Source organism: Athalia rosae, chromosome 4 (assembly GCF_917208135.1).
Source record: "Athalia rosae chromosome 4, iyAthRosa1.1, whole genome shotgun sequence".
Lineage (NCBI taxonomy): Eukaryota > Metazoa > Arthropoda > Insecta > Hymenoptera > Athaliidae > Athalia > Athalia rosae.
Genome location: NC_064029.1, coordinates 5,779,207 through 5,799,944, shown reverse-complemented (window position 1 = coordinate 5,799,944; position 20,738 = coordinate 5,779,207). Strand labels below are relative to the sequence as shown.

Here is a 20,738-nt window from a genome sequence, read left to right as displayed (position 1 = left end):
TGAGTCAATATTTCAAAAAAGAAAAAAACAAAAAAAAAAAAGGAAACAAAAGGAGGAAAGAAAGATGAACAGAAACAAACAAGGGGAGGAAAAAAGATACACCAACGTCCGTCCATCTTTTGGCTTGCGGAGTCGGAGTTCTCTCGTAGCGAATGACTTGTAGAAGAGACTTTGGGAGGAAATCTGTCGCGTCTTACCTACCTGTGGTACCTGGCAAACGGTCGCGTAGCTAAACCGTCGACGACGAGGACCGCGCCACGTACTTTTTCAGGGTTATAAAGGCGTGGAAGCACACGATGCCACACGACACGAGACCGAAACATCCTTGCAATAAGTTATCGCGGCATTCGTTCTTAGTGACAGGATGAAGGATGACGCTTGTGCCTCCTCCTCCTCCTCCTCCTCCGACATTTCTTTTTTCGTTTCTCTCCTTTGGGGATTTTTTTCTTTGTCTTTTATTTTTTCAATTTTGTTTTTTTCTTTCTCATTTTTATATATATATATATACACATTTCTTTGCTGTTGCTTCTCTTTGGTTGATAAAGTCGAAATGTCTCAGCGGTGCGCGTTCTTACAGCCGACCGTTGGCTCCTTTAGCTTTATCTTACTTTCATTGTATTTTACTATTATTTTCTTTGTTTCAAGCTATTCGATCTCCTATGGTCCCATACTTCTCTTTCTCCGTTGCTTTATCTAGTCGGATTGCGACGTCGCGTTGAGGATTTCACCTCACGTTTTATACCAAATCCGAAAAATCACACCGAAATTGACCGCTGACCCAAGAACTAGGTCTCCTCGCGTCCTAGGCCCGCAAGCTGTCCCTCACCTTTTCTTTCCTTCTTTTTTTCTCTTCTCTTTCTACTTAGCGTTGATCTCCTTATTCTTCAACTTATTGTTCTTCCTTCTTTCTTGCTTACCTAACCTACACCTATACAAGCCGAACTTCGCTTCAGTCCACCATTTTCACGTAACCTCCTTACATGTGGTCTACGTATACCCTGTGTATAAAGAGAAGTATTGTATATGAAACAACGGGACATAAATTTACGGTCTAAAAGTTGCTCGACCACAACTTTATGCATGAAAACTCATTCGCATAATATGCTTATATTCAACGTCCACGAATTCTCATTTAATATTACACAAAAGTAATTGTATAACGTATACAACGTTGTTGTTACAAATGAAGTTTACGAACAATCTGACCAGTTTTCTTGAAACAGGTTTTCGCTTCTTCTTCTTCTTTTTAATGAAGATAGGACGCACACTATTTCGTCGTTTAATTTTTTTATTCGTTTATTTTGTAAAATTTAAGACCGAATGATAATCCCGCAGCTCGCGTAATTTTAGGTGTAATAGTTTCAGCTGATCCGATATTCTACAGGAAGTGAAAAAAGAAAGAAGAGCAGAAGAGCGAGGAAAGAATAAAAAATTCACCCCGACTTTTTAACAGGTTTATACTCTTTAAAGTCTTTTGGTTTAACGAGTCACGTTAGGGGTGGGATATACCGCGGCGACGTCGTCGTCCGACCTACATGTATCTTCCCGAGCTTTCGAGAGTTCTCTTTCGTTATCTGTGGATAACCTGTACAGCGATCGAGTTCTGCTGGGCGTGTTTCTCATTCGAATTGAAATTGGAAAAATCTTTTCCCAAAGGTCATAACTGCCCGCAAGTACATTTGGATCCGCGTTACATGGCGTGTGTAATAAGTACGTATACCACCCCCCCCGAGTGCGAGACGAGCGGAAAATGGACGAATTCCGAGCGAACGGATAGCGGAAATTCAAATTCGTCGAAGTTTGAAACGTAGGTAGAAGGGTGCGGGGTGGATCGGAGGAGTATGAGAAAAGTGAAAAGGGAAAGGGAGAGGGAGAGGAGCCGCTGCGCCGCATCTGGCACTGTCTAAATTAATGTCTCCGCCCTCTGCGGTTTTTCATTACTTTCTCTTCGTATTCTCTCGCCCGCCGCGGAAATGTAGCGTATAACAAAATGGGGGAGCATAATGTTGCGCGAAAGCTAGGCACGACCGGCACCACCATCACCGATATTATGGCAAACCCTTCGAGACATTGAAACAATTTACGGAAATGACTGTACTTGGACAGCCTGCCGCCACGAGTAGGTAACCCTATTCCCAAGGGTCGTCTGAATATCTGAAGTCCTTTGCCTTTTCCCCTTTCTTCGTCTTTCTTCTCATCCCAATCTTGTCTGATTTCTCTTTTCTATTCCTTATTTCTCTCTATTTTCCTATTTCATTCTTCATTACCTCCCTTTGGTAGTGGGTGGTTTTTTTTTTTTTTTTTTTTCTTTCATTTCACGTTTTCTCTTTCGTTCGCCCTCCGTAGCCCTTTCCCTTACTCTTTGGTTGTTTATGTTCATTTTACGGTAAATACCTCATTTGTTTTATATACATATCTTGACTCTCGCGTTGTTTCACCTCATACTTTGCTTGTACCATGTCGTTACCAATCGGGCAACTTACCTCGTCAGCGTTAAAATGAAATATGGGCTAAGATTATGCAACTTTAATGACACCCCGGCACCTTTTAAACCTCGAGATGATGCTGATGGCCGTCGGCTGCGGCTAGGCTGTACGGAAAAGGGAGCGAGGGGATACAGAAGGGTGAAGAAACACAGAGGGGAAAGGATCGCCGCTTATTTTTTACGTGAAATGAAATTCCTTTTTTTTTATTTTTTTCTTCTCTTCTCTCTACCGTTGCCTTTCCTTACTTTATACCATCTCCTCTTTATTTATTTTATTTTTTCAAAGTAGACAGTCGTTTATCTTAAAATTTACGCCCTGTTAAGGCATGGCGTTATTATACATAAACGCTGAGTCTGAAGCACCTCCCTACCTTTCGTTGGGTTATTCAATTTTTCGATAAGGGAAAAAGGAAGAAAAAAAATTCGGTCGAGACGAAGGAAAAACCAGAAATGACAACGTAGCCACTTCACAATTTTATACACCGCGAAATGTATAACCCCTAGATCTATCGCGGGACGGATATGGTGGCGAGGTCTTTGAAAAAACGAGCCTCAAGTGCCTGAAAGCTTCGGAGGTTTTTTTTTTTTTCTTCTTTTCTCAATCCCTCCTGAATTTGGTAACGAAATTTTGATGTACGGTATTGTCCAAAGTATATATAGAGCGAAGGGAGAGACAGTGATTTAGAATTTTGCATATTTAGTTTCGTTTTTTATCTTCAGAAATAATTTCGTCAACTCCGGGAAAAAAATATTGGTAACTCGCTCAAAGCGTTCGAAAATTTCTGATAAGCAGCACTTGAAAAGCGAGTGATATTTAAAAGAAAGAAAATCGCCATATCTGACGAGAAAAAAATTCGGAATAAAAGAATCAGAATCCAACCCGAGTTAGAAAAGAAACTGAAATCGATACATTATCAAGTTCAATTTGCGTTGCAATGAAATTTATTTATTTTATATCTCACGTTGAAAAATTCACAGTGTTTCGAAGTCGTTGTTGGCGTGTACATTCAGCGGTGGTTGTAAATAATTCCGACATCTTTTGCAATTAGGCTGAGACAGAAGGGGTTGCCTCGCATAATATAATATGTACATATACGATGTTTTAACGTAGAATCGGGAAACTTTTTCATCAGTTTTATAGTTCGCCTTCGTGATCGTTGTCGACGATGTCGATTACCCGGATGAAAAATTCAGATTTCCATTATAAAGAGAAATGAAGGACTAATCGTCGTGTTGAAAGAAGATGAAAAAACTGAATATAAAAAAAAAAAAAAAAAAAAACAAGTAAAAATATCCAGCCGGTGTACACAGGTGAAAATTGAGCGGATCTCTCTCGCACTTCATTTCGTATGTACAAACTGTAGGTATTCGTAAAATCTGATCCGTCTTTAATAACGGTCTTGCGGAAATTGAGGAAACGATCCTATCAATTTATGCTATAGTTACCGTCGTGTATTACCGAATAATTATCCTATACACATCCACATTGTTATGTACACATCCATTACACCGCGGCATACCTATTCCACGTTATGACCATACGATACACCGCGTATATCTATTTGTAACTATGGTTCACCAAGTTTCCGTATAACCGTGTCATCATCATCGTCCATACGCAATATAACGATCGCCTCTATTGCGTATGTATATTTCCACACTGCGTATGTAACTACGTATCCATGCACTTACATGTGCAATTTAATGTGCTTATTACGGTCCACGTATGAGGGGGGATATGTGTATATATTATACATATATATCTTTATACTTCTCAACGGCAGCGATTGCCTCGAGTACATAGGGAGATAGATATATATATATATATATATACATGAATGTTAAACTCAGGTATGTACAATCGTGCACATGAAAGTAACCTGGCCATACGTATAATGTATCCAGATGCAGACAATGTGTGACATGCCATCCACGTATGTCAGATATCTGTTTCGTCCTCGCTTGGTGGAACACTTGCACATATGGGTATGTCTGTATATATATATGTAATACATAAACCATATACATAGATATGTACGTACGTATATATTTCCAAGCAGAACTGTGCAGCACCAATAGCTTATACCATCGATCCGATCAAACTCTGGTGGTTCGCTCTCGCCGCTATTCGAGTATGTATAGGCGGTACAGGTTTATCCTATAGAATATATTATTCGTCTGCATACATATGTATAAAAACGGAGAGCGAGAGAGACGAGGAAAAATGGGCGAAGTATAAAAAATCGAATAAAATAAATAGAGAGATAAAAAACGACGAAAAAAAAAATATATATATGTATATGACTCAAGAAAGAGAGGAGGAAAGGTTCTTGCCATTTCCAGTGGGAGAATTTTTCCTCGATGAGATTCTGGAAAAGTCTTATTTTCTCTTCGGTTCTTTTCATACACCGCTTTTGCTACCCGACTGGGCGCAGGGAGGAGGACGGGGTGAACGGTGGGAGCACCGACTGACTTCGATTGCCGGGTTAGCTAAGGGTCTACCGTCTGGGTGGCGTAAAATGGGGACGCTATCTGCATCCTGGCACCGAGAACTGTCCCCCGGGAAATGCCAGCTAGGAACAGGAAACCAGGAATTTTAAATTACGTTTTACGTCGAAAGTAGCCGGGCTACTCTATAGCTACCGTTATACTCTTTCTCTCTCTTTCTTTCTATCTTTTTTTTTCTTTCTTTCTTTCTTTCTTTCTCGCTTTTCTTCTCTCGTTGCGCGATGGCTTCTAAAATACATGAATATAAGGTATACGTACGTACGTATACACATACACGCGTTATTATAGCTACGTATACTTATGTATTATATATGGATTGCATGGTGCAGCAAAGGTGGAAATAGAATGAAAATGCTGGAAAGTTGAAATTACCTGAGAAATTGAAAAATTGTGAATGTTATAGTTGTATAGGTACTCAGCATTACCGAGTTTTATAGGGAAGGTATACGTGAAATCGCATCGTTAGAGAGAAATAGAAATACGCCAGTTACGTACACACACCTGTATCAATTCATACATATTTTTTTTTTTTTAATATCTTCAATTTTATTATCCAACAATCTCCCGAGGGTTTCGCTTGTGCACGGATATAATTTATTGACAAACTTAGATCTTGTCTATTTCCAGTTACATGAAAAATATACTTACGCCAATCGAGTGAATCGAACATTTCCATCCATATTGCCAAACGCTCGGTGTTTGACCAATTGACTTTCAAATTTGATACCCGCAGTATATAAGCCGTCTGCTTTTCACTTTCACATCGGTTCAATTTTCTTTTTTTTTTTCTTCTTCTTCCTTTCCAAACCCGTCGACGTGAAGATTATATGCTCAACTTTGACTGAATCTCTGAGATAGACTCGAAGCGCGCGCGAATCTTGGTACCAAATTTTAAGTCGATCGATCAAATTGTCTGAAAATAGTTGGACATGTCGTAAGGGTGCGTGGTGTTGGAAAAATATTCAAATTTTTTTCCCCAGAATACCATACGCAGTATCGAAATTGATTTATACTCGTTTTGATCTTTTCATTCTTTTTCTATTATAATATTTATTTTTCATTACTTTTATTTATATATACTATTTAAATTTTGTCCTTTTTCTTTGCGCAGCTGTCATCTTGTCGGGAACATCGTCCTTCCACTTAAACTCGTGTGGCGCTGCAACAAAGCAGCCACAGTCTGATGCATGAAAGAATTTAGAGAGATCGTTACCACGCTTCAAAATATTGAGGATCCGAGCTGTACGTACAAAACACATTGATACTGTATATATATTTTTATTCTATTCATACATAAATGCGTTTACATGCATATACCTGAAAAATTTTATCATGACGAAATTGCGATGTTTCGACGATATATATTCCACGTGTTCAACCGTCCGAAGAGTGCCGCAGGCGGAGGTGCGATTTTTTTTTTTGCCATCGGTCTATAAAAGGCTGTCACTGTGCATGTGGTGAAATTTTTTTGAATAAAATTTCAACAAAGAGAGCAAGAAGAGGGAAAAAAAATCGGTTGAATAAGGGCATCCGCGTTTTTTTCATTGTCATCGGATTTACCGCGTATACCTCCTTCTTCATATATACCATCCTGCTGTACCGCGGGACGTCAGACGATCTTATGGGATTTAAGGACTTGAAATCAATGTTTAAATTTCACATAAAAAAGTAGACGATCCCTACACTTTGCCCCGGTTATTTGAACAGGCTCAAATTTAAGCGCGGAGGGTTAGGAGGAGACTCGTCGCACAGATGAACACCGCGGAGCCTTTCAAATTATGGATTTCGTAGCCGCGAATCGATCGGTATACATCGTGTAACATCTCTCAGATGTTCGGATTTGATTTTAATTGAAAAAGACAATCGTTCCGAAACGATATCAATATTGTCGGATAAGTTTTTATTTCCTTTTCGTTATTCACCGCACGTTCGAGTTCTGGGTTGCGATAGAATTTTCGTTTCATACAATTTCATTCCGATCAACGTTATTATTTTTGTCAGATTAATTAGAATGTGTCCGAACCAAGTGAAATATACTTTCGATCGAATTTAATTATCTACTCGCCGATTACCTTCTGTATTTTCCTCGGAATGAAATCGCGAACTTTTTGATACAGTTGGAAAATTAGTAGATTAATTCCGTAGGATGAAAGAAAAGTATATAAATACGTCGAATCCAACCGACTTCTTTTTATCCCTACATTTGGATCCGAATTGTAACAATAATGTGATTTACAATCACGAGTTATAGAGAATTTTTCCTTCGACATCTCTCCCGAACGTTCCATATTAAGGCCAACGTCAAAATGCACTCTACCGTGAGAAGCGTACGGTGATTCGGTGTATATTTTTCGTTCGATGGCCCGTGCATACCCGCGCTATAATACCTACGTGAGAATAGTGCACCCACATATCCCCGTGTGCACATATGTACGTATACGTACGTACGCGGGTACGTTATACCTACGGGTATACGTATGACGTCGGTTCATCGGTTTGGTTGAAAGGTTGAAAAGTCGTCGCGTATTATAAAAGGGTTCGGATCGAACCGGCTCCCGATTGAATCCGCCACTGTTGCGCGTGGGTGTTTGATCAGTCGGCCCTCGTGCAATGAGCGGTATATCCCGAAGGGTTGGTTCGCCGGGTCGCTCCGCGGGTGGGAAGAGGCGGTGCGTGGGGTAGAGAAAAGGAAGGGTAAGGGAGGGTTTTGTAACCCGCAGTCGTTCTATCCTAGGCACGTCCGACCGCGAGGTGCCTAGCGAATCACGTCAACCAACTGGCCTGGCCTGGCCTGCCCCTGGCCTCGGCCACGGGCTCCGGGACACAGATGTGCAAACGCACCTTGTTTGCTGAACCAAACCGACGCTAAATCACTGCTAAAATCTGTCTAAAACCCGTCTCCTAGTCTGTCCTTTTGCCTACGGTTATATTGATTTTACGGTACACGCGTTGCCTCGGTACACTATGTGTGTACCTAGGTATGTTATCTGTACTTTAAACGATGACAGCTTTGCACAACGTTACCACGCGACCGCCGATCCATTTACGCTGAATAGTTTTCTCAGATTCGATTTATCGCAATGTTCAGATTTTTTCTTCATTTTTCTCTTTGCGAGTTGTCTGTCATGATTTTCAAGCCGGGATGCCGTTGATTTCTGAGGTTTTCTTCCCCCTTTTTTTTTTTTTTTTGTCAATACGTCGAGATGTTCATTTCGCAATTAGTCTAATTGAAATCCGTTCCGCGCCAGATTATGAAAATCTGTTGAAATCCTTACGAAACTATTATGGGAATACGTACACATACGTGTACGCTTGTGGATTAATAATCGTTAGAAATCGTTCGAAATCTACCGAAATTTTGGCAATTCACTGAAATCATTTTTTAAATTCACGAATACGATAATCCGACTGATTAATTTATTATTTCATTTCGGAGCACCGAAACAACGTAAAACTATACGCGTCATCGATTCCACGATTTCAGTATCTCAAGTTTCATCCCACCCTCTGCAAGCTTATCGCTGGACGTTCAATATGATACCTACCTACGTATACGGGACGAATATTGAAAATAATATCGTGGCTTTTATGAATTCATCTTTTAGAATTTAATAGAACATAGATATAACGTTTATTATATAGATATCGGAAACGAGGCTGATTCGAGGAGGAAACTTGAGGCGATCTTCAATTAATTTACATACATTTTTCTCGTTATTTATTTTTTCCCCCTCGGAGTATAATTTTCAATCCGATGTCTCTGAATTTTATCGAGACATGACGCAGATGCAATGATATTATTTTTCGTCGAAAATATTCCAACGACCGGTTATTGTCCGTGCTTTATTTTTCATTTCCCCAGCCCTCTCTCCCTTCATTTTGCCTTCAATAATGCGACGACTCGTTACGTAATATAAATTTGGAAATTTCGCGACATTACCAAAAAAAAAAATCGAGGGGGACGCGACGATATCGATGTGAAAAGCCACAGCTCGGTCACTCGTCAAATTTGATGCAATTAACAATTGATACCGATATATTTGGAGTTTTTTTTTTTTTGTTCAATGTCTGAATTAGGGGAATAAAAATTATATTCATTCGATGCATCGACTTTCGCGCGTCATTTAATCGGTATTATGTACGCTCACCGTGTGCGTCACATCGAATTTTTAATTACACAATCATCTGTCGATTTAATTCGGATCAAAATTGTAAATCCCCGTAATTCTACGATACGATGATACTCTATTTACGTCATTCGTTACACTGAATTTACACCCATACAGACGTGCCGTATAATTTTCACTTTGTTCCCGAATTAAAGCGTAAATGAAATTTGAAAAGAAGGAGAGAGAGAGAGAGAAAAAAAAATTAAAATTAAAACAATTTATAGCAACTTTTTAACCGTATAATTACTCTACGTGCAGTCGCCTATACACGTATACAGGTTAGGTATACGTAGGTATTTTATGACCGAAATTAATTTTCAAAAGTGTCTCTGATGCGAATATAATTTTGCTCTAACTATGCAGCAGCCCATAGGTATAATGATATAACTGGTTGGTTCCAATGGTTATAGGTATAGAGTATAGGTGTTACCTATGGGTAGGTAGGTTGCGGTAGCGGTAAATGGAAGGGAAATTCGAGTCAGTTTGTTTCCCCTGGGGTCGCGTCGTCGTCGGTTTCTTTCTTTTTCGATCCTATTTGCTCCTCTTTTTTTCTCATTTCATTTCATTTTTTACCCTCAACTGCCTCTGGATAATTAAATGCTTCTATGAATGGGTGGTAACACGTGGCGTATATAATAACGCTTGTACAGCCTCTGAGCTGGTCCCCGTCGTCGTTCGGTAAACAACTGTTGTTTCTGTTTCGCTGCCGGAAATAATATATAAAAAAAAAGAGAAAAATTGATAAAAAAATTATTTAAAAAACTTCGAGCAGTAGACATTTGATGTTTTACGTATATGATATAGTGAACGCGTGCGCCGAACTGCCTGAAATAAATCACGGATCTCGCCACGTGTAAACGTTTCATTTACGTCATTTATATATGATACGCGGGTATCTGTGGGTATTTTTTTTTGTCGATATTTTTTTTTCTCTTCGTGGTTGTACACCCTCAACTTAAACGACAGATATTGCGCTTTTATTTACGGATGGAATTACTTTTTCTTTAATAAAAACGGTTAAAATCGCGACTCGAGATTTTATTGCCAACGATGTCGTGAAATTTTCTCCCCTTCATCCTTTCTCTCCCCACGCTATCTCCCTCTCATCCCTAGCACGTGCGACGGTTTTTACCCCCGCTTCGTAGACAGACAGATGCTGATATGCGTAAAAGTCTTCGAAATTTGTTGGAAATCGTAAAAATTTAAATACCCACTTATTCACCACCCCTAGCCGTTCAACAGATTTGTCTCTTTTCTTGTTCCTTGTTTTTTCGCTATGTTCTTTTTATTTTCAAGGAACTTTTTCTTCGATCTTTCCTTCTGGTCTAATTGTGAGTGAAGATTTAGTATTTTTTTTTTTTAATTATTTTCCTCGCGAACGAATTCTTATTAAAAATAATTTGCGAATTAGGGTGAAAATCATCACACTTATTCGTGTGCTTTATATAGCTATACATATATCACCACAAAAAGTTATCACGTCATCAAGAATCACGTCGAGATCTGAAGATCTTTTTTACGATCTCATCAAGCGTCCCCAACTCGTGAACGAACACGTATATAAGTAGGTACATGGGTATTTACGTACATACATATACACAGAGACGTAGGATATTAGAGAAAAGACAGAAGTTGACTCGAGACAATGTTCAGCGTATAAGGGGGGGGGAGGGGGAAAAAATATCCGATGGGGTTGTCAACGGGATGTGACTCGCTTCCCATTATAGTCTGATTTTATCCCATACAATGCATATAACGTAGCTGACGTCGTCGGTGTAATAAATCTTTCGATAATTCTTCTCACGTCCCACAATAAAATCTGAATTCATATATATTTTACATACATAATATTTAATCTGAGGGCTTTCATGTATTGATTTTTCTTCGTTTTTTTAAAAAAAAAAAAAAAACTTTATGCAATCCCTCACAATGCGCATGGGAAATCGCATCGCTGGGTAGCTACATCGTAGTTTATATAGAGGGGGAAAAAAATAGAAAACTTATTTCGATCCGTTATTGTATAACGGCAGTGATTATTTAGGATTAGGCCATTATCGTTTAGTTTTGTCTGCGACCATGGCAAAGGTAAAGTGAAGTGAATTCAATGGCAAAGGGGGAAAAAATTTTTGCAGGGGGATGAGAATCCAACCGGTCGTCGTCTGCTTGCTCTCTCGTCTATATAAAATGGGGTATCATGATAAAAAAGTAAGGTTTTTCCACTGCTACTACATTCCGCTGCTGCATTCACTATTTTTTCGAATTTTCGTTTTTACCTCCGTAGAAAATTTCTGCGAATATTGTTGGATGTTGAAAAATTTTCTTCGCGTCATTTTTGCCTGATTCTTTTTTCTTCCTTTTCTTTTACACGCTAATATTCAGATAAGATTGATGATACATGGAATACACAATGTAGAATAAGGTCGGGGGGTGAAATGGCGTCTCGGTACCCGAGGTGTTGACCCAAGGGTGGTCCGTGGGTAGGGAGAGCGGGGCGGGTGATGTGATAAAATATGAAATGCTAACCTGACCCAAGCTTGAAGTATCAATAAAGCAGAAGTTGGATGGTTGTGTGGACAGGGTCCGGAGATAAAATTATCATAGCGAAGCAGCGGAAGGCGTCGCAGCATCGACGCGGTCCCGCGAGTCTCCGGTGTCTCGATAAATCGAGATAAAAATTATCGGCGATGCGATACAGTCGACTATAATTTACGATTAGTAAACCTGCGCAGCCCCTAGGTTATCGCGGGGTCCTCAACTCGGAATCACCACACGACCTCATTTATGGTATATAGTATCACAGAACTCAGTTGGAAACCCAAGCTCACAACTTCTCTCCACGGTATCTAGATCACAGATATCATTCTGTACATATATACATCGGTGTACACCTCTTCATGGACCGTACATACCTTGTACATGGGGTGATTCCGTGCCGAATCATTGCGTCGTTTTCGTTATACTTTTAATTTTTTATTTTTTTTTCAACAATTTTTTCCGAGGGATTTGAATAATCGAAAAGGGATTTTGGGGGATTTTATTTTTTCCCCCTTTTTAAAACCGTTTAAAACACCTTCGCAGGTACATCGTTTTGCATTTTATTGTTTGAGGGGGATCCCGAGGGAAAATCGCGAGAGGCATTTTACGCATTAAAATGTCCGCGCGTTGTGGAAAAAAATGATTTTTCATACAACCCGGGTAGTTATTCGATCATTAACTCGCTTCCACCTAATTTTACCGTTGGAACTGATAAATGATGTGATATTTATCATGCGTACACAGCTATATATATTTATTCGGGAAGTGGTGTATTCTTCGACTTCATTAAACTCGTTAGAGCAGTTCGCGTGACAATAGACGCTTGTTTGTACCGTCTCGTCGAATAAAATATAGTATAAGGTATACGCGTGTATATATATATTCATTTTACATAGGGTCCGGTGCAAGAAATGTATATTTGACATGTATTATACGTACGTGGACCGAACAATGGTAAAAAGTAGGTAGGTAGGTAGGTAGGCGTGGAGGGAGGAGGGGGTTGGATTTTTGTTAAAGTGGGTGAATCGGGGGTCGTTGTTTCGTTGGAGCAATTAATTAAACGAAACCGGGTGCGTGGCGTGGTAATTTTGGAACAAGAGACCCTAATTCACCATTCAGTCGGGCAGGAACGGCTGAACAGCAGCAGCGGCAGCTATAGCTTAGTCGAGTCGAGTTGTTCCAACGTTCGTTTCGTTCGTTGAATCGCGCTATTTCCGTACCTGCCGCGCGTCTCGAATACCATACAGAGAGAAGAGAAAAGAGAGAGGAGAGCGGCGGGTCTGAAACAAGAAAAAGGAAAAACAATAAATTGAAAAAAAAAAGAAGAAAAAGAAAAAACCTGCCCGTAAATAAAAAAAAATAAATAAAGTAAAAAAAAAAAAAAAAAAAATAGAATAAGAGAAGAAAAAAAGAAAGTTTTTTTCTCCTCGGATGAATGCAACGCCTAACAAGGCTTCGTTCTGACTGACGTTACGGTGCACTTATAACGTCAACACCCTATAGAAAACTTCGCCTTCGTACTGCCATCATCCTAGTTTGTCTTCGTTTTTCTCGTGTACGCAAGTTAAGGTTGGGTACAGGGTCCTCCACAGTTGATTCACGGTATGCTCCTATAGATCGGCCAACTTAACGTCTATCCGTACCTCCCACCTATGTAACCTCCGCGTGTGTAGTATTATGTACGTACACTTTTTTTCTCCTATACATACATACGCTCCTCCGATATAAAATCTACCTATATACGCGTGTACACTTATCTTATATCCTCATCGTATCGTACGCGAGTAAAGTTCAGGATAAAGAAGTCTGAGTTAGAGGATATAAAGAGGAAGACGAGGCGTGTCAGAAAGTATCGTCATCCTCGGCGAAGCGCGTGTTGTATATATGCATATATATATGCTCGATGATTTGTGAGTGACTGAAATCAACAGTCGTGTGTTCGATGTTACGTATGGTAAAAGTGAGGACCTTCGCCGTACGACGTGGTACATAATACCCGTAGAGAACTCGCGAGATGATTCACACGAATCTTTGAAAAGACGTAGATGTTATCCTTTCTTTTTTTTTTTCCTTTTCAATCTCACTTCTTTCTATTCTCAATTCGTGCCTTCAAATATTTACCATTCTCAAGATCGCTGCACTCGACATTGATTTTCATAAATTACTCACCAGCTCCTCGTCGTCCTTCTCCATTTATTATATGTACCTACTACTTCCGAATGCAACCGATGCATCGGGGAATATCGAGCGTTTTTCATTCCCAGACGGATTCGTGACTTTTTAATTCGTATACCTTTGCACGTCGAACGCGATACCCGCGAAACGATCATCGAATAATTATAATTTTTTTTTGGTTTCTTTCCTTTTCTCTTTAGTCACTGTATCTGCACGTATGCCCGCGCGTGTATAGTGCGTTGGTCGTCGATCAAAAAGGGGCCGATATATATATATTTTTTTTTTTTGGTTCATTATTTTTCATTACGTATCCCAATTACTGCACTCGAGTAGTAGCGGGCAGTACGCGTATTGTACCGAATCCCTTTGATCTCTTATTTCGACCTGGCCCACGCGAATTGCCTGCCTACCTACCTGCCTGTCTGCCTGCACGACTACATTATTAATTTTACCTTAACAAACTAGAAATTTCTATAGCCCGGTTTTGACAAGTGTGCTGCCTGTGGCGTAATATCGTGTAATGATTTCGATTATGTGTGTAACGATATAGTTCACTTTATATTTAATTGATTATATTGTTATAAACGGGTTTATTAATTTCTCAGATCATGACGTCGCTCTGATATCGCTTTTTTTTTCTTTTGTCTTTATATTGTACGGATAATAAATTTCCAACGTCTAGAGTTTATTTATGGTGTGAAGTTTGAAGAATTCGGTTCAGTGGTGCCGATGACATCGAGGACGCCCCGACATGGAGACGTCGACGGTGCAGACTGTCAGACGCCTTTCTTCTTACGATACTAGGATGACTTGACTGCAAACTGAAGTACGTACGCATACGTTGAACGCGAGCGTATCACGTTTCTTAATTTCCGTGTAATTTAACGCATTCGCGTGTAAAGTTAGATCGATGGACAGGAAATGCTTCAGACTATACTAAACGACGTGGTATATAGATTATATATGGTTACTGACCGAACATAAGCCCTCAATGAGTCCAACATTTGCCTCATTGCCATGTTTCATAAAATGGTGGAGATGAAATTTTTTTTTGATATAACAGCCAATTTTTTAAATCACATCAAGATACAAAGCTTTTTGAAGGAAGAAAATTAAGATATCTCGATGGGAAAAAATCGTAGCTCAATTCGGACAACGGATTCGTGTCCCTGAGGTCGGTCTACGATGGAGTTCGAGTTCAGCTAGAGTCAGGTAGCCACGGGCGCGCGGTTTGTTGTGGGGCGTCACCTCTGCTCAGCCCCCAAGGTGAAGTCTCACAACAAAGTGCTACGCTGCTGGCTACGCTGACTCCAGTTAAGCTCGGGTTTGCTGGTGAATTGAGAAATTCGAATATTTCGACCCATGCATGGATTGCGACGAATCAAAGTGGGTCTACGACTAAAACCGATCGAAATGTCTTATAATTTTTCTGCTCCCAACAGCGAATAATTGATGATTACTCGATCGATTGCATGTGTAGATGAGTTAGCCTTCCAGATTTGGATTTCTGAGCTGATTATATGTCAGATTACCCTTAAAAATCCGAAGAAAAAATCGATTTTTGGGCCAAAAGTAAAGTAGTTTGAAAATTGATTGTATTACACAATTCTGACGTATTTTGACCTCAGGAATCCAAATCTGGGAGAAAAATTGATCTATCTCTAAAATTGACCGAGTTATCGCCAATTTTCAGCTTTTTGGGGTCAAAAATAAAAAATTGATTTTTTAGTCTATATTAATGTATTTTGATCTCAGGAATTCGAATCTAGAAGAAAAATTGATCTATGTTCCAAAATGACCGAGTTATCCTCATTTTTTCGCATTTTTTGGTATAAATTTGAGGATATCTCGGAGGGAAAAAATCGTAGCTCAATTTGGACAACGGATTCGTGTTCCTGAGGTCAAAATACATAGGAAAAGTGCCATACGATCAATTTTAAAAAATAAAAATTTTTGACCAAAATTTGAGATTTTTCCAAGGGGTACCCCTTACGATTTTTTCAAATTTTGGCCAAAAATTTTCATTTTTTAAAATTGATCGTATGGCACTTTTATTATGTATTTTGACCCCAGGAACAAGAATCCGTTGTCCAAATTGAGCTACGATTTTTTCCCTTCGAGATATCTCCATTTTTATGGTAAAAAATGCGAAAAAATGGGGATAACTCGGTCATTTTTGCAGATAGATGAATTTTTCTTTTGGATTCGGATTCCTGAGCTCAAATCACATCAAGATAGACTAAGAAATCAATTTTTTATTTTTGACCCGAAAATGCGAAAAATTGGCGATAACTCGGTCAATTTTATAGATAGGTCATTTTTTCTTTTAGATTCGTGTTCCTGAGGTCAAAATACGTAAGAAAAGTGCCCTACAATTGATTTTTAAAATACTTCATTTTTGGCTTAAAAATCGAAAAAATCAAAAGGAGTTTATAAGCTATTCTTACGTATTTTTACCTCAGAAAATTGAATCTAAAAGCGAAATTAATTTATCCATCAAATTAAAAAAGTTATCGCCAATTTAGCGCTCTCCAACGTGAAAAAACTGAGACGTCGAGATTGGCTTTTGTAGTGGCTCAATTAAAGTGACAGATTCGTGTTTTTTAGATCCAAATACATAACATTGCCCCGCCAAAGCCATGCAATACAAAAAAATGTTGATTCTTGGCCCTAAAAATCCCAAAAATTCTACCAACAAATTTATAGTTTGTGATTTTGTCCGATTCTAAACCTTCACTGTAGTGAAAAGATTTAGCCCAGGGTGAATCTTTCATTCTTTCACACTACGTGCGTCCGACAAATCTGTCGTTTCGCATATCGTACTTTTTGGTTGGTAATTTTTCCAGTATCTTAACAAATCTCACATCTCATTAGCGCAGATCTCTCGTGATACCGGGCATTTATACGTCTAGATCCGCGGCGTAGGTGAAATAGATGATACGTTCAGGTATATATTTCTATATACTTAGATACATAAAAGTGTAGAGTATACGCACGGGACGCTCGCCATCGATTAAACCCTCGTCACACCGGACGTCACCGGCTTCTTTTCTCGATTACGCAATTTGTGGAAAATGCAGTCAAGCGGCAAAGCAAAAGGAGAAGAAAAAAAACGTGAAAAAGAAAACGAAAAAAGTAAAAAAAAAAAAGCCGATACGTACGACACATGTGTGTTTGCTTATTCGCTAATTTATTTTCCTCCCTTCATTAACAAAAAACGGATTTAATTTTAACAAATATGAACTTTTTTCCGTCTCTAATTGGTTTTTTATTGTTCATAAAATATAGATTCGTAAAAAGTTTACACATATCAAGAGTGGTATGTGTAGAATATGTGAAACTGTATGATGCGTTGTGGAAAATTGGAAGGAATCTGAAAAATTTTCGCGAACCGTGCAAGCGTACACATATTTATGTATGTACGGTATCATGCATTAGTGGATTAGTAAAACACGCGAATAACAAAATGCTGTGAAAACGTGTCCGATAAGTCAAGAATTTCGCTTCATTTTGCATATATTATGCAATATAGAAATACCTGAATACACGTATAGAAAACATTAAACCGTATATAAGGCATACATGATTACCGATTCATCTTTACCCTTTCCGTTGGAATTTTTGTTTTCTGTTCATTTTCGTTCAATCTTATTTATTACGTGGTCAAGTATTTTCACCCAGGATCGTTGATCGTTTCGAATATATTTTATTTATGTATATGTGAATCCTGACTCAATGTGTTACAGGTATATCGCATATACTCCGACGTGCTTACGCACACCTGTATTCATCATGATTCCAGGAATTGTAGAAATTCTTCAATAAATTTATCTCGTGTCACGATGAAATTTGAGAACGTTCGGATTTCTCAAGGGGCTCAAATCGCAAAGTGAACCGGAAATGCTAACCTAAACAGCAACGATCCGTGGCATAACGAAATTCTTCATCGACTATACACGAAGCAACAGCGCGAGTCACGGGGGAATAGAGAGAGGAGTCAATATTTCCTATATACCTATACGCGCCCGTACACGTCGCGGGGCCTCAGCTACGGTATATTTTATAATTTATAGGGTGCTCCATTCCAAATGAGAGTGTTCGATTATTCTCAAATAATCGAAATCCAATCTATTTTGAAAATAGCACACGCCGCATAATATGATATCGCAGACCGCAACCTGCGCTCCATGCCCGTTGTATAAATGTTAACGTTCAAGAGGTAATTTATATGCGAATGTATTAAGTCATGGATGTTTTACGAGATAATAATTTTTACGAGGCACAGGTAGGTGGGTACTAACTATGCACGTACCTATACGTACAGGTACGTGCATTTCATGTCAACCTTGCACCAAGCTCGGATTCCCCGCGATTTTGAAAACACTTCTCATTTCGCTTGCAAATGATCGTTTCCATTATTCCGTTAAATTCATTAATTACCGTAATTTATTTAAAAAAAAAACCAAAGCAGACAGCGACGGGGTCTCACTCGTTGGTCAATTTGACACCGAATGCCCCATACCTGTATTCACATACTTTGCACTCATCTCTTCGTGATATTTTTCCCATCGCGTAATTTGATACCCGTAATAATAACACAGTAAACCGGGGTGGAAACTTAATTAAAATTATTTTAATCACTGTCTATACAAGGCAGTGTGGGTACATATATACACCTGTATGTATACTTACCTATACTCGTTCGCTGCGGAGGTATATAGGTATATGGTTTTGTTTTTTTATTTCTTTTACCCCATAAAAATTTTTTATTGTTCTTTTTTGGCAAGTTTCGCTATTATTTTTTTTTACGATTTCAAACGTACTGCCATACGAAATTTGACACGAGATCTTTGTCGGTTTGTTTTTAATTTCCTTTGAGATTTATTTGATTTATTTATTTATTTTTTTATTTTTATCGCATGTCCGTAAACGTCAGTCGCGAAGGTTTTTAAACTCTTTAGAAACGATAATGACCTCGGTACAAGGGTTTGAAAGTTGAAGGAAAAGGGAAAAAAGAATAAAATTTAAATACCCACACAACCGCACCGCGTTACCACGACCGAGGCTGAAAGAGAGTAGGTAGAACGGGTGTAGGGTATTATACGTGAAATGAATCTTGGGAAATTAAACTTTAGACATTTGGTCCTCCCAGCATCCTGAAATCTTGTACTTCTTTTTTCTCCTACTTATTCCTACGGTATAACTATACCTCGCGTCGTCATCTTCTACGGCAGTTTTCAACCGCGGGGCGTAAAAACAACCCCTGGATGGGCGGCGGGAACGCGAACGCGGTTGGTTTTGTCTCTCTTTTTTTTTTTTTTTTTTCTTTTTATTATTCCACCACCACCGCTACCCCTACCTCACCTATGTACTTCACTTACATACCCTCAGCTCGCTCACTCTCCTCGCTCTTACACCAGAGAAATCAGGCGTGTCCGTCTACACCCACCCTTTTTCATCGTGTTTCGCAGTAGTTGGTACTCAGGGACTTTGAGATAAGCGAATTAAAGCTCAAGTTCAACCGCGAGATAATTGCAATTGCTTTTCTCTCTCTCTCTCCCTGTCTCTCTTCTTCTTCTCTTTTTCTCTTTTTCTTTCGTTCATTTTCTTTCGCTATTATTATACTTCTGCAATTACTACGGTCACACATAGCTGCGAAAACGTGCGCGACAGCGATTACTGTTACTGCGATTGAAAGAATTTAAAAAAAAAGTAAAAACTGAATGTGATGGAATAATCAATCGTCACGTACATGACAATCATTTTGTGTCACATGAATCGATATTTCCGAACGACGTTGACGAAAACGTTTCGATGATAATCGGGTTATGTCATTATCGGTATATATATCGTGAAATTATCGTTGTTCTTATATAGCGGTATCGTTATCGAATTTTATTCGATCCTTCGTATACGTATATAAATTTTTGTAGTTGTGTGGGTCTTTTGTTCGAGAATATTTCGAGACTGAACGAACAATGGACTCTTTCTATAAAACCACCGTTTGTACGAGACTGTTAGTCGTGGAAATATATTATAAATACCCCGATGCACACACGTCCGCGTAATGCACGTGTACGTATCACACACACACACCTACCTCGTACACGTACGAATATAACACTCTCACGTTATATATAAAAATATATACGACCAACCGAGGAGAGAGGAGAGAAACTTCGCGTGTGTGTTTGACGTCCTCGTTCGCGTATTCGCTGCCCATATCGTTTTTGATTCCACGTACTCGTTTACCCGAATTTATTTTTCTTTCTTTCCTCTTTTTTTTAATTCCGTTCTTGATTTACGTTTTATTATTTTTCATCCGAAACCTGCACCGCAGACCTAGGTGTATGTGTTTTATACTTTGAGGAGGCTGTTAATCGGGCAGTTCGCCCTACCTAGGCTTTAATGACGACGACGACGACGACGACGACGACAACGAGGAACACCGAGATGTGGGGGGAAAATGGGTGAAAAAATGCGTCATAAAAAAAAAAAAAAAATCATCAATAATCGACAGAGATGAAGTCTGAAAAAAGGTCACGTAGTTTTGAGACGAGAAAAATTTCTTTAACCGGCTCAATTTATTTTATTTATTGAATAATTAAACTTGATTTTGACCTTTGTGAAAATTGTAACGTTCGGTAAATATTTTCGTGAAAAAATATCGTCAGGGGGGGGGGGGGGGGGGATGAGAGAGGAAAAGAAGAAAAATTGATTACTCAAAGGTAATTAGTACAAAGAATGTTTAAACTCGGTATAATTTGTCGTCAATTAATTTTCGTTTCGTTTATAATTAGTGATCAATAAAGCCTTCAAAGTATATTCGTACGAAGCGATGTTCTCAACTTAATTGCGGGGGTATA

The 20,738-nt window shown here is 39.0% G+C and overlaps 1 protein-coding gene across 2 annotated transcripts in view; it reads left to right on the top strand.

The window, feature by feature from the left end:
* Positions 1 to 20,738, top strand: part of LOC105692749 (proline-rich transmembrane protein 4) — an 88,152-nt gene that overhangs the window by 23,887 nt on the left and 43,527 nt on the right. The window contains exon 2 of one of the 2 annotated variants that reach the window (XM_012412168.3): positions 6,105 to 6,235. The exons of the other annotated variant lie outside the window; for it this stretch is intronic. The gene's annotated coding sequence lies outside the window, so the exon portion shown is untranslated. The remainder of the gene's footprint in view (positions 1 to 6,104; positions 6,236 to 20,738) is intronic. 2 annotated transcript variants of the gene reach the window in all.